The 10517-nt window shown below is 38.7% G+C and overlaps 1 long non-coding RNA gene across 2 annotated transcripts in view; it reads left to right on the forward strand.

Annotated features, from left to right (window-relative positions):
• LOC137988045 (uncharacterized) overlaps positions 1–2946 on the forward strand; it is a 5965-nt gene extending 3019 nt beyond the window's left edge. Inside the window, exons 1-3 of one of the 2 annotated variants that reach the window (XR_011120730.1) lie at positions 127–198; positions 1641–1710; positions 2771–2946. This is a non-coding gene — a long non-coding RNA (uncharacterized lncRNA). Of the gene's footprint in view, positions 1–126; positions 199–1640; positions 1711–2770 lie in introns of those variants that run through there. The other variant, XR_011120729.1, reaches the window with a different exon arrangement.
• The last annotated feature ends 7571 nt before the right edge of the window (positions 2947–10517 follow it).

The following is a 10517-nucleotide window of genomic DNA, read 5'->3' on the forward strand; positions in this document are numbered from 1 at the left end:
AGTCACCTTAGTGATGTTTGAAAGATTAGTTCGAAATATAGCAGACATATTAATGGCCTTAACTGCCTTAATGGCTGATGATATTAGCCTTTTTCTCACACATATACATTTTTTGTTTAAATTTCCAGGTCAAAGTCACAACTTGCCAAATGACAATGACTCTGACTTCTTAAATTAAAAGATGTTGTCAATGGAAAGGTTAGAGTCTAGTTACTGACAAAATATAACCGTCCCATCTATTCTAGTCTAATTTAAAGACAAATTAAAATACGTGGGAAGGACCCGGTTTTCATAAGATCAGCTAGATGATTTGAGGAAATGCCAGCACTTTGGTTTGACAAATAACGTCAGTGTTTGGAAGTAAAATTTGGCAGCATAGGCAACAGAAATATGAGCATTGTTTAATAATTTCTTGAATTTATGTGGGAAAATTGATTTCAGTTAAAAATATATCCAATGCTAAAACAAGATGTCTGATTTATGTGAGATAATGATTTGAGGAAATGCCAGCACTTTGGTTTGACAAATAACGTCAGTGTTTGGAAGTAAAATTTGGCAGCATAGGCAACAGAAATATGAGCATTGTTTAATAATTTCTTGAATTTATGTGGGAAAATTGATTTCAGTTAAAAATATATCCAATGCTAAAACAAGATGTCTGATTTATGTGAGATATATAGCTGAAGTTTTGAAAACAAGGTCAAACTTGGCTGCAAAATCCAAAGTGCAACTGCTGCCTTTGGCAGCAGTTGCACTGACGGTGAGCTTTAAATTCCTAGGGGGGGCTGCGTCATGGCTTGTCGCATGCAAGTCTAACAAGTGTGAGGTGTTAGTCCATAGCCAAAACAACTCACTAGACCTCTCTATGGGAGGGTGAGGAAAGTAAATGATGACCTATAGGGTCTGAAAAACAGTTAAAGATATCCAATGCTAAAACAAGATGTCTGATTTATGTGAGATATATAGCTGAAGTTTTGAAAACAAGGTCAAACTTGGCTGCCAAATCCAAAGTGCAACTGCTGCCTTTGGCAGCAGTTGCACTGACGGTGAGCTTTAAATTCCTAGGGGGGGCTGCGTCATGGCTTGTCGCATGCAAGTCTAACAAGTGTGAGGTGTTAGTCCATAGCCAAAACAACTCACTAGACCTCTCTATGGGAGGGTGAGGAAAGTAAATGATGACCTATAGGGTCTGAAAAACAGTTAAAGATATCCAATGCTAAAACAAGATGTCTGATTTATGTGAGATATATAGCTGAAGTTTTGAAAACAAGGTCAAACTTGGCTGCAAAATCCAAAGTGCAACTGCTGCCTTTGGCAGCAGTTGCACTGACGGTGAGCTTTAAATTCCTAGGGGGGGCTGCGTCATGGCTTGTCGCATGCAAGTCTAACAAGTGTGAGGTGTTAGTCCATAGCCAAAACAACTCACTAGACCTCTCTATGGGAGGGTGAGGAAAGAAAATCTCCACGTGTTGGGTAAGGCTTCCATGAGATATTAAATATTACTTCTTTTGAAGTCACCTTAGTGATGTTTGAAAGATTAGTTCGAAATATAGCAGACATATTAATGGCCTTAACTGCCTTAATGGCTGATGATATTAGCCTTTTTCTCACACATATACATTTTTTGTTTAAATTTCCAGGTCAAAGTCACAACTTGCCAAATGACAATGACTCTGACTTCTTAAATTAAAAGATGTTGTCAATGGAAAGGTTAGAGTCTAGTTACTGACAAAATATAACCGTCCCATCTATTCTAGTCTAATTTAAAGACAAATTAAGATACGTGGGAAGGACCCGGTTTTCATAAGATCAGCTAGATGATTTGAGGAAATGCCAGCACTTTGGTTTGACAAATAACGTCAGTGTTTGGAAGTAAAATTTGGCAGCATAGGCAACAGAAATATGAGCATTGTTTAATAATTTCTTGAATTTATGTGGGAAAATTGATTTCAGTTAAAAATATATCCAATGCTAAAACAAGATGTCTGATTTATGTGAGATAATGATTTGAGGAAATGCCAGCACTTTGGTTTGACAAATAACGTCAGTGTTTGGAAGTAAAATTTGGCAGCATAGGCAACAGAAATATGAGCATTGTTTAATAATTTCTTGAATTTATGTGGGAAAATTGATTTCAGTTAAAAATATATCCAATGCTAAAACAAGATGTCTGATTTATGTGAGATATATAGCTGAAGTTTTGAAAACAAGGTCAAACTTGGCTGCCAAATCCAAAGTGCAACTGCTGTCTTTGGCAGCAGTTGCACTGACGGTGAGCTTTAAATTCCTAGGGGGGGCTGCGTCATGGCTTGTCGCATGCAAGTCTAACAAGTGTGAGGTGTTAGTCCATAGCCAAAACAACTCACTAGACCTCTCTATGGGAGGGTGAGGAAAGTAAATGATGACCTATAGGGTCTGAAAAACAGTTAAAGATATCCAATGCTAAAACAAGATGTCTGATTTATGTGAGATATATAGCTGAAGTTTTGAAAACAAGGTCAAACTTGGCTGCAAAATCCAAAGTGCAACTGCTGCCTTTGGCAGCAGTTGCACTGACGGTGAGCTTTAAATTCCTAGGGGGGCTGCGTCATGGCTTGTCGCATGCAAGTCTAACAAGTGTGAGGTGTTAGTCCATAGCCAAAACAACTCACTAGACCTCTCTATGGGAGGGTGAGGAAAGAATATGATGACCTAGAGGGTCTGAAAAACAGTAACTAAGAGGTTTTTTTTATTGAAAGTAGTTGTTACTTATCATTATTTTTCTTTGCAGGGCTTTATATAGGAAGATCATTGGATACAACATAGGAAAATGCTAATTGTTTTTATTGGGTCCTTGATGAGATTGTCGCTTGATTTTCTTCTGGTTAGCTGTTAATTGAGTTTAAAAACTTCCGTGAACATATTAGAGACCTACTCAAGGTTCACGGTGGAATAGAATCTCCGAAGCTTGACTATATTATTGTCACATACATTGTGCATCAAAACAGCAACATGATGTTTTCTTTGAATAAAGTTTCCAATCGTAATGATATTTTCGTGTTGGTTTCCTTGTTTGTTTGTTTTTTTGCTTTTTTGCCTTGAGCACGCGATCTCCGTCAATACACCTGAGAACAAAGGTTCAATTTCTGCTTCTCACGAAATTAAATAAGGAAAGGGTTGTGTTCTATTTATTCTTTGGCCCTGCATTGTTGAATGTTCAATCAACAAGTATTTGTCACAATCATTAAAGAAAACGACCGAGAAAAGTAATATATGGTCATATATAGCTTTAGGCAAGCTTGCAAGGAGAGCTGCCGGGTTGTTTATTCTTACTTCCCTTACTGAAACAAAGAATTGAAGGAATACAACAATTTTCATTCTTCTTTTTTTTGTTTGTTTTTTTTTTTTTTTTTTTTTTTAGCCTTGATTAAAAGCGATCAAATAAAGAAAACCAAACAAAACAATCTAAAACGAATTAAAATAAGAAGAGGTGGAAAATTAATAAAACTCCCCTAACATACACCCTGCGAGCATTTAGTTTCGCCTACGCTTCCCGAGAGAAAGCACCGCGAGCAACCCTTTGTTTCTTTTGGTGAGCCGCCATCCGGTGCCAAGGAGAAATAAATTAAATTTGAAAGTCCCGAGATAAAATAAAAACAATGCTTATGCAAAATGTTGGGGGACAAACAAAGAATATCTCTTGGGAGGCGTACGAAAAACCGGACTTCTCGCAGGCCAGGGTACCTCACATAAGATGTTAACCTGATTACTTAACAATTATTCCAAGGGCGCGCATTGGATACGATATTTGGAAGTACGAAATACGAGCGAAAAAAGGGAGAAAATCCTAGCGAAATCGAAAAAAAAATTGATGAAGGTGCGATGTTATGAAATACCTTGGTGGTCAGACAGACGCAGGCTCATCACAAAAACATTCCTTACCTTTCCGTGTACTTCTAAACGTCGGAATTAATGCAAACTTTCCAGTTCGTGCTCCGGCGAAAGAAGAAATAGCTTTGCAACGCACAGCGCAATCATTTGCCATATAGGGTCAAACTAAGGTATATGAGCTGATAACCTAGATTGAGTGAACCAATCAGAGCATGAGAAATTCATTAACCGAGGTTGAGAATTTAATTTAAAAAGTTAACCTGGCTTGAATCTGTGATCGAATTGAAAACCAGTACCTAGTCAGCAGTCACAAAAAATACAGCTGACTTCAATGACCTCTAAAATTGGTCACGTGGTGCTGGTCAGCGGATACCTTCTTTTGACAGGTGTCAATTGACATAACATGGATGTCCAATATCAAAGATTAACGCTGTAAAAGGTCCTTAAGGGTATTTATTATTATTATTATTATTATTATTATTATTATTATTATTAGCAGTAGTAGTTGTATTATTACAAGGAAAATTGCCGGAACACTCCCGTCCCTAAAGGCTTTCTTGCCTACACACCTCCACCCCGACAGTCCGTATGGGCAGGCGAACGTTGACGTCACAACCAACATCTTTCGCATCCATAGATTTCCCAGAAAATCTTACCCATGGTGCTCCGCTAACATTATGCAATAGACCATTTTCGAATTTTTACGGCTGGACTGGATCTACCATGAAATGGAGGCTAATGCGGGCAAAACTTTTCGAATGCAAATTAATTTGCCCGCATTAGCCTACATTTCATGCTAGATCCAGTCCAATCGTTAGAATACGGAACTGGCCTATTATCCTAAACGTTGTTGAACCAACAAATATTAACAGCGGAATCAATTCTTTTATTTTGTCATTGTATAATATATAGATTTAACCAAGCCTAAAAGCGGAGCTCCCGTTTCTAACCCCAGGGAGCAATATAGTGTATATGGTAATAAATATGCTTTTGTGTAAAGTACAAAATAAATCGTTGTTAGTGTATGCGGCTTACAGTGATCAAACACTCTTTGGCTGGCAGCAGAAAAGAAACAACCCTTGCAAACAATAACCAACAGTTTCAATCAACAACTAAACGGAAATTACATGCACAGTAATCTCTTTCACAACATTTTCCGTTTGACTGATAATCTTTACACCCTCTCTCTTCAGTTTATTTAGAACAACAGTAAAAATTACTAATTAAAAAGTCAAGCTAAAGCTCCGGTAGTAATTGGCTTACTCGACTGCAATCTCACAGACAAGCAAAGCAGCTCACGACTAGACATCCAGTTCACATAAATGCCTGTGAATCGAAAGGTGTTTATTCACTGAGGACAGTGGCCAGTCAGCTCCAAAATAAGCATTCGTAACCGGCCACAAAAACGCGAGACAAACGATTGTTATAACTCAATCGTTGTTGAAGATTTTGCCGAAAATCGCAGGTTCGAGCTCATCAAACACTTATCTGACTAAAAAGACCCTAACCTATTCCAGGCATTAACTGATTAGAGTGTAATTTGAAGTACTGGTTCCTATCCCATATGAACCATGTGAGCGTTAGCCCTACTAATGGAAATGTAGGGGCCCACACAAGGACAGAGAAGAACTCTGACCAGGGTGGGAATTGAACCCACAACCTTCGGGTTAAATAACCGCTGCTCTACCGACTCAGCTACAAGGTCAGACGGGAGCAAGCCGTGGGAACTGAACTCAAGATCTTAAAGTCACGGCAATGAACATGTACAAGTACAAGGAAGGGTTACCTTTTTGCAAACGTTGGCCGTGTAGCACTTATATTTCAACAGACTTAACTGATTAGAGTGTAATTTGAAGTGCTAGTTTTCTACCCTATATGAACCATGAGAGCGTCCAAACATTGCTTACAAGTGCATTCGTTGAAGATAATGGGGGATAATGATGACAAGAAAACTCGCCAATGATGTCTGCTGTAGGCTTGAATAGAGAAGTGGTGTGTGATTGTATGCCAGAATCTCCGTGAACTCAGAATTCCAAACGCTTCCAGGCTTTTTTCTTTTTTTTTTTTTTTAGAGAGTTTTACAAAATATGTGGGGCAGCGAGGCATGCATTAAGAAGGAAACGACGCTCGCAGTTGTGAATCGCTCCCCTCGCTCATGAATTCATGAGTAACGTTGTTCTATGTATTCTTAGTTAAATTTTGTCCATCATTCACGTAAATTTGAGTTGTAAGTTAACGAACATATATCTTTCGTAGCATTCCGATAGCATCTTGTAACATACAAGATACATAAGGAGCTTAAAATATGGAATTGTTGTCCTAAACACTGTGAGACCCCTTAAGGGGACGAGAATCATCTCCATTAGTTTTAAGGCCAGCCCCTGCCATGGCTATGAACTAACTAAAGTGACCGGATCTTTGTCCCATGATCGCTCAAAGCTAAGGGTTCGCGTCCTGATCAAGCTTGAAGTTCTTCGGGATTATTAAAATTGTTTTAGTTTTTATGTCCGAAGCGATGTTCCTACTCTATAATAAGGACTCAACAAGACCGATTTTCAGAATTAGGGTGCCGATTTTAGAGATTGTGACTCAGCAAATTTTTTTTTTTTTTTGGCATCTCGAACATTATAAATAAATTTGCATTTCGTTAGCGAAGATTAAAAACCCGTAATTGATTTTGAGCGATCGTCGATAAAATATAAATATCTTTTTCTTTTTTACTTTATCGACGTTCGCGTGAAATCTTTTAACAATAAAGTATCGCGTTTACAAACAAACGTCACTCTAAACTTGTGTTTTGTCAAAAATAAAAGGTTATTTCCTGCCTGTTGGCGATCGTGTATCAAGTAACTTCTGAGAAGAAAGAGTAGAGTTATAGAATAAGATAATTTTCATACTTTTATGGCAAGCGCGCAACAGCCTGCCGTTTGTCGTTTCACATAAACGCAATGTTAAGTCGCTCTTACATCAGATATGACATAACGCAATCATAGCTTCTCCGTTATTTATTGCGTACCTTTTGAACCGTATTCTTTACACAAAATTAGACCTTTGATGCAAGAACTGTTACGTCGTATTTAAGGGATGCAAATCTAATCTCGCTTTCTCTGAGGTGTGCGCTCTTGAAAGATTTTAGATCCTGCAATTCGTCATCCTGACTCAAAGTGCGTTTTCTTAAAGCCATCAGGTGGCCCATTCTATTCATAGTTTTGTCGCACACTTGGCACGTGTCAAGCCTTGCTTTTCTAAAACTAAGCACGTCTTTCAAATTGCTATTAAATACATTTCAAAACGCTGAAAAACTAATGACAGGTCCCTTATTTCTCTTTCTTAAACTGGTTGTTTGCAAACGGGGGTGCAGGCGGACAAATTCAGACCACATTTGACGCATCGAAATGTTTGAGTTGAAGTATTTTTTGCACCGTGTTCGTGACTTTCGATAGTGTGATTCTGTTGCCTTGTAGGAAAGTATGAAGTCTATGACCGCATTCCTTGCTGCAGGTAAAAGTTTCCGAGGCGTCTTTTTTCCCCTTTTGTCAGGTTCTACTGATGGTCCCCTTAGGTCGATTTTATTCAGCAGGACTTCTATTTTGCTTTTAGAAATGCCATAAACCTTTCTGAAAGCCGTTTTGCACACCTTTCCAAGTTTGGGTACGTGATACCTTATTTTCCGCACCCCACGAAATGTCAATGTAACCTCCATGAGTTTTGAGAATAAATAATTTTGTTCGTTATATGGTTTTCTGTGAACCATGTTCCTTTGCTCTCGAATAATAACTTTAGTTCTGTTTATGCCTTCCTTTAAAAGGCAACCACGGTCGCAGCATGTAAAATTAATCTGATCCAAGGCCTTAAATGGTGCATTCTTACGCCATGTGGGTTTTTTTCTCTTTGGCACGTAAATCCTCATCAACCTGCTGTTTTTCAAGGTCTTTCTCCCTTTTTCCACTGAGCTTGCTACTGGATATCCTAGTTTGAAATAATGCCATGGTCTAGTTACATCAAATGTGTATACCAATTCATTTAGGTCAATCTCATCTGAACCACTGCTCTCTGCAGGCAAACGATGCGGAGAATTCATCAGTACTCCTCTGAGTCATTTCTTAAACCTTTATGTGCTTTTTTTTCTTTTAAAGGGTTTTTCTTCTGTACAGAATAGTCTAGCTCTGAATTCTCTTATATTAATGACGCATGAAGCTGTTGACACCCACACTTACGTCCAAGTGTTCTAGTAACGCCAAGACTCGACGAGGCTAATTGATCACAACAAATGTCATTAATTTGGATGATAAATTCTGTTCCGTTAGACTCAAATACAAAAAGGGACAAATATTGATTGTGATAGCATGGAACTCCTTGACAGCTCTTTCTTTCTCGAACGTATGGGGTGAGGAAATGACCTGTTGTGATTTCACGCAAAGGGCAACAGTAATACAAGTGACGCCTGTTGCAATCGAAACGTAGATAAAAACGCGTGATCGCGGGATTTTCGGAAAATTCTGGTTAAAAAGTAATATACAAAATTACCTTGAATTGCCTGCGTCATTTCAGTAACATCTAGATTTTCTTTGTTTGTTTTCTTTTACTACAAAATGCCCATTGCCCGCTCCAAATTGGATCATGACTAAAACACCACACGAGTACATACGGGTAACATACGAGTAACATACGAGTAACATACGGAACATACGGATACATACGAATACATACGACTAACATACGAGTAACATACGAGTAACATACGGATACATACGACTAACATACGGATACATACGAATACATACGAGTAATACGAATGTTTTTCTCATAAAGGAAGCAGTAATTATAAGCCTTGCAGGCATTTTTCACGTCAGCAAACACGTACCCGGCTCAGTTTGAGGGGGGAGGGAGGGGATGTTGATCGACCCCCCTAGGCTTTCGTTAAATTTAGTCACAGTAAAATAAATTCACATGGAGTGCAAAACCCTTTGCTTGCGCTACAAGATAACAATATATTTTGGATGTCGCTGATGTCGTATGACGTCATCAGATCCGCCATCTTGATTTCACTATTTCAGCTTAAGTTGCCTATGATAAATCAGTGCAAAATCAAGCCAGAAAGCTTAAATGGGGTAATAGATTATGACAGACCTGCTCTGACTTCCTTACGTTTCTTAAATGTAAACTGGCCTGACAGTCATAATCATCTACGAGAGCAACATCCAAAATATATTGTCATCTTGTTGCGCAAGCTAAAGGCGGCGAAATACGAGATACAAAAACCCTCAACTTGGCGCGCAACATTATTTCGTTGCAAGTTTGGGTCGATTTCTCCCGTTTTTCACCTTGCATGATCAACTTGTCGCGCAACAAAAACATTTGTTGCGGGTTGAAGAAAGTTGTTGCGAAAAGTAGAGCGCGAACCTACTCTGAGCAACAAATTTTGGCTTTGTTGCTTGTTTTTCATCAAGCTCACAACTTGTCGCGCAACAAATGTGCTCTTGTACTAGCAAATCAACCACCCAGCGCCCTGCATTTCTTCAACTCGCAACAAATGTTTTTTTTGCGGGTCAAGTTGATCACACAAAGTGAAAAACGCGAAACATCGACCAGAACTTGCAACGAAACGATGTTGCGCCACAAGTTGAGGGTTTTTGTATCTCGTCTTTCGCCGCCTTAAGGGTTTTGCACTCCATGTGAATTTATTTTACTGTGACTAAATTTAACGAAAGCCTTGGAGGGTCTATCAACACCACCCCACCCCCCCCCCCCCTCAAACTGAGCCGGGTACGTGTTTGCTGACGTGAAAAATGCTTGCAAGGCTTATAACTAGAGCTTCCTTTATGAGAAAAACATTCGTATTACTCGTATGTATTCGTATGTATCCGTATGTTAGTCGTATGTATCCGTATGTTACTCGTATGTTACTCGTATGTTAGTTGTATGTATTCGTATGTATCCGTATGTTCCGTATGTTACTCGTATGTTACCCGTATGTACTCGTGTGGTGTTTTAGTCATGATCCTCCAAATTGCCATTAAAAAAAAAGTTCACTTACCCACAATAACCTCTGTGAACCCCGGCGACATTTGAGACAAACAAGCCTTAGACGCATTATGTTACCAAAGGTTCTTACACTACAAATGGATTACCATAAGGTTTGTCCAATGCCAAAAATAGTAATAATGCAACATATTGCGAGCTGGAGCCCTACCTTTACCCGGCTTGAATTTCAACGCCCTCATCCTTTCTTTCATCGGACTGAATCAAAAAATGTTTTATATTTAAGTACTTTATCTATGCATGAACGGGTCATCTCAAGATAATTCTATTAACAGTTGTTTGTACTTGTTATACTTAGGTGTTGCCGACACCAAAGGTTTCTTCGCAAGACTCTCATTATGCCAGAAAACTAAAAACCAACCTTTTCGGAATCTACTGTGCAAACGAAGACATTATACATTGTTTTTTTTACGACGAAACCATTGGCGGATGCGGTCCCAACGAGGTAGTATCCTTGCTGAACTACCTATTAAAAATACTTCATGAAAAATATGGACCATTTCATCACGTTATCCTTTGGTCAGATAATTCTCCATCACAGTTTAAAGAGTGCTATCTATTCTTTTTTCTGGAATACCTCATAAAAGAAGAAGTGTTTTTGCGAA

Source organism: Montipora foliosa, unplaced genomic scaffold, assembly GCF_036669935.1.
Source record: "Montipora foliosa isolate CH-2021 unplaced genomic scaffold, ASM3666993v2 scaffold_404, whole genome shotgun sequence".
Classification (NCBI taxonomy): Eukaryota; Metazoa; Cnidaria; class Anthozoa; order Scleractinia; family Acroporidae; genus Montipora; species Montipora foliosa.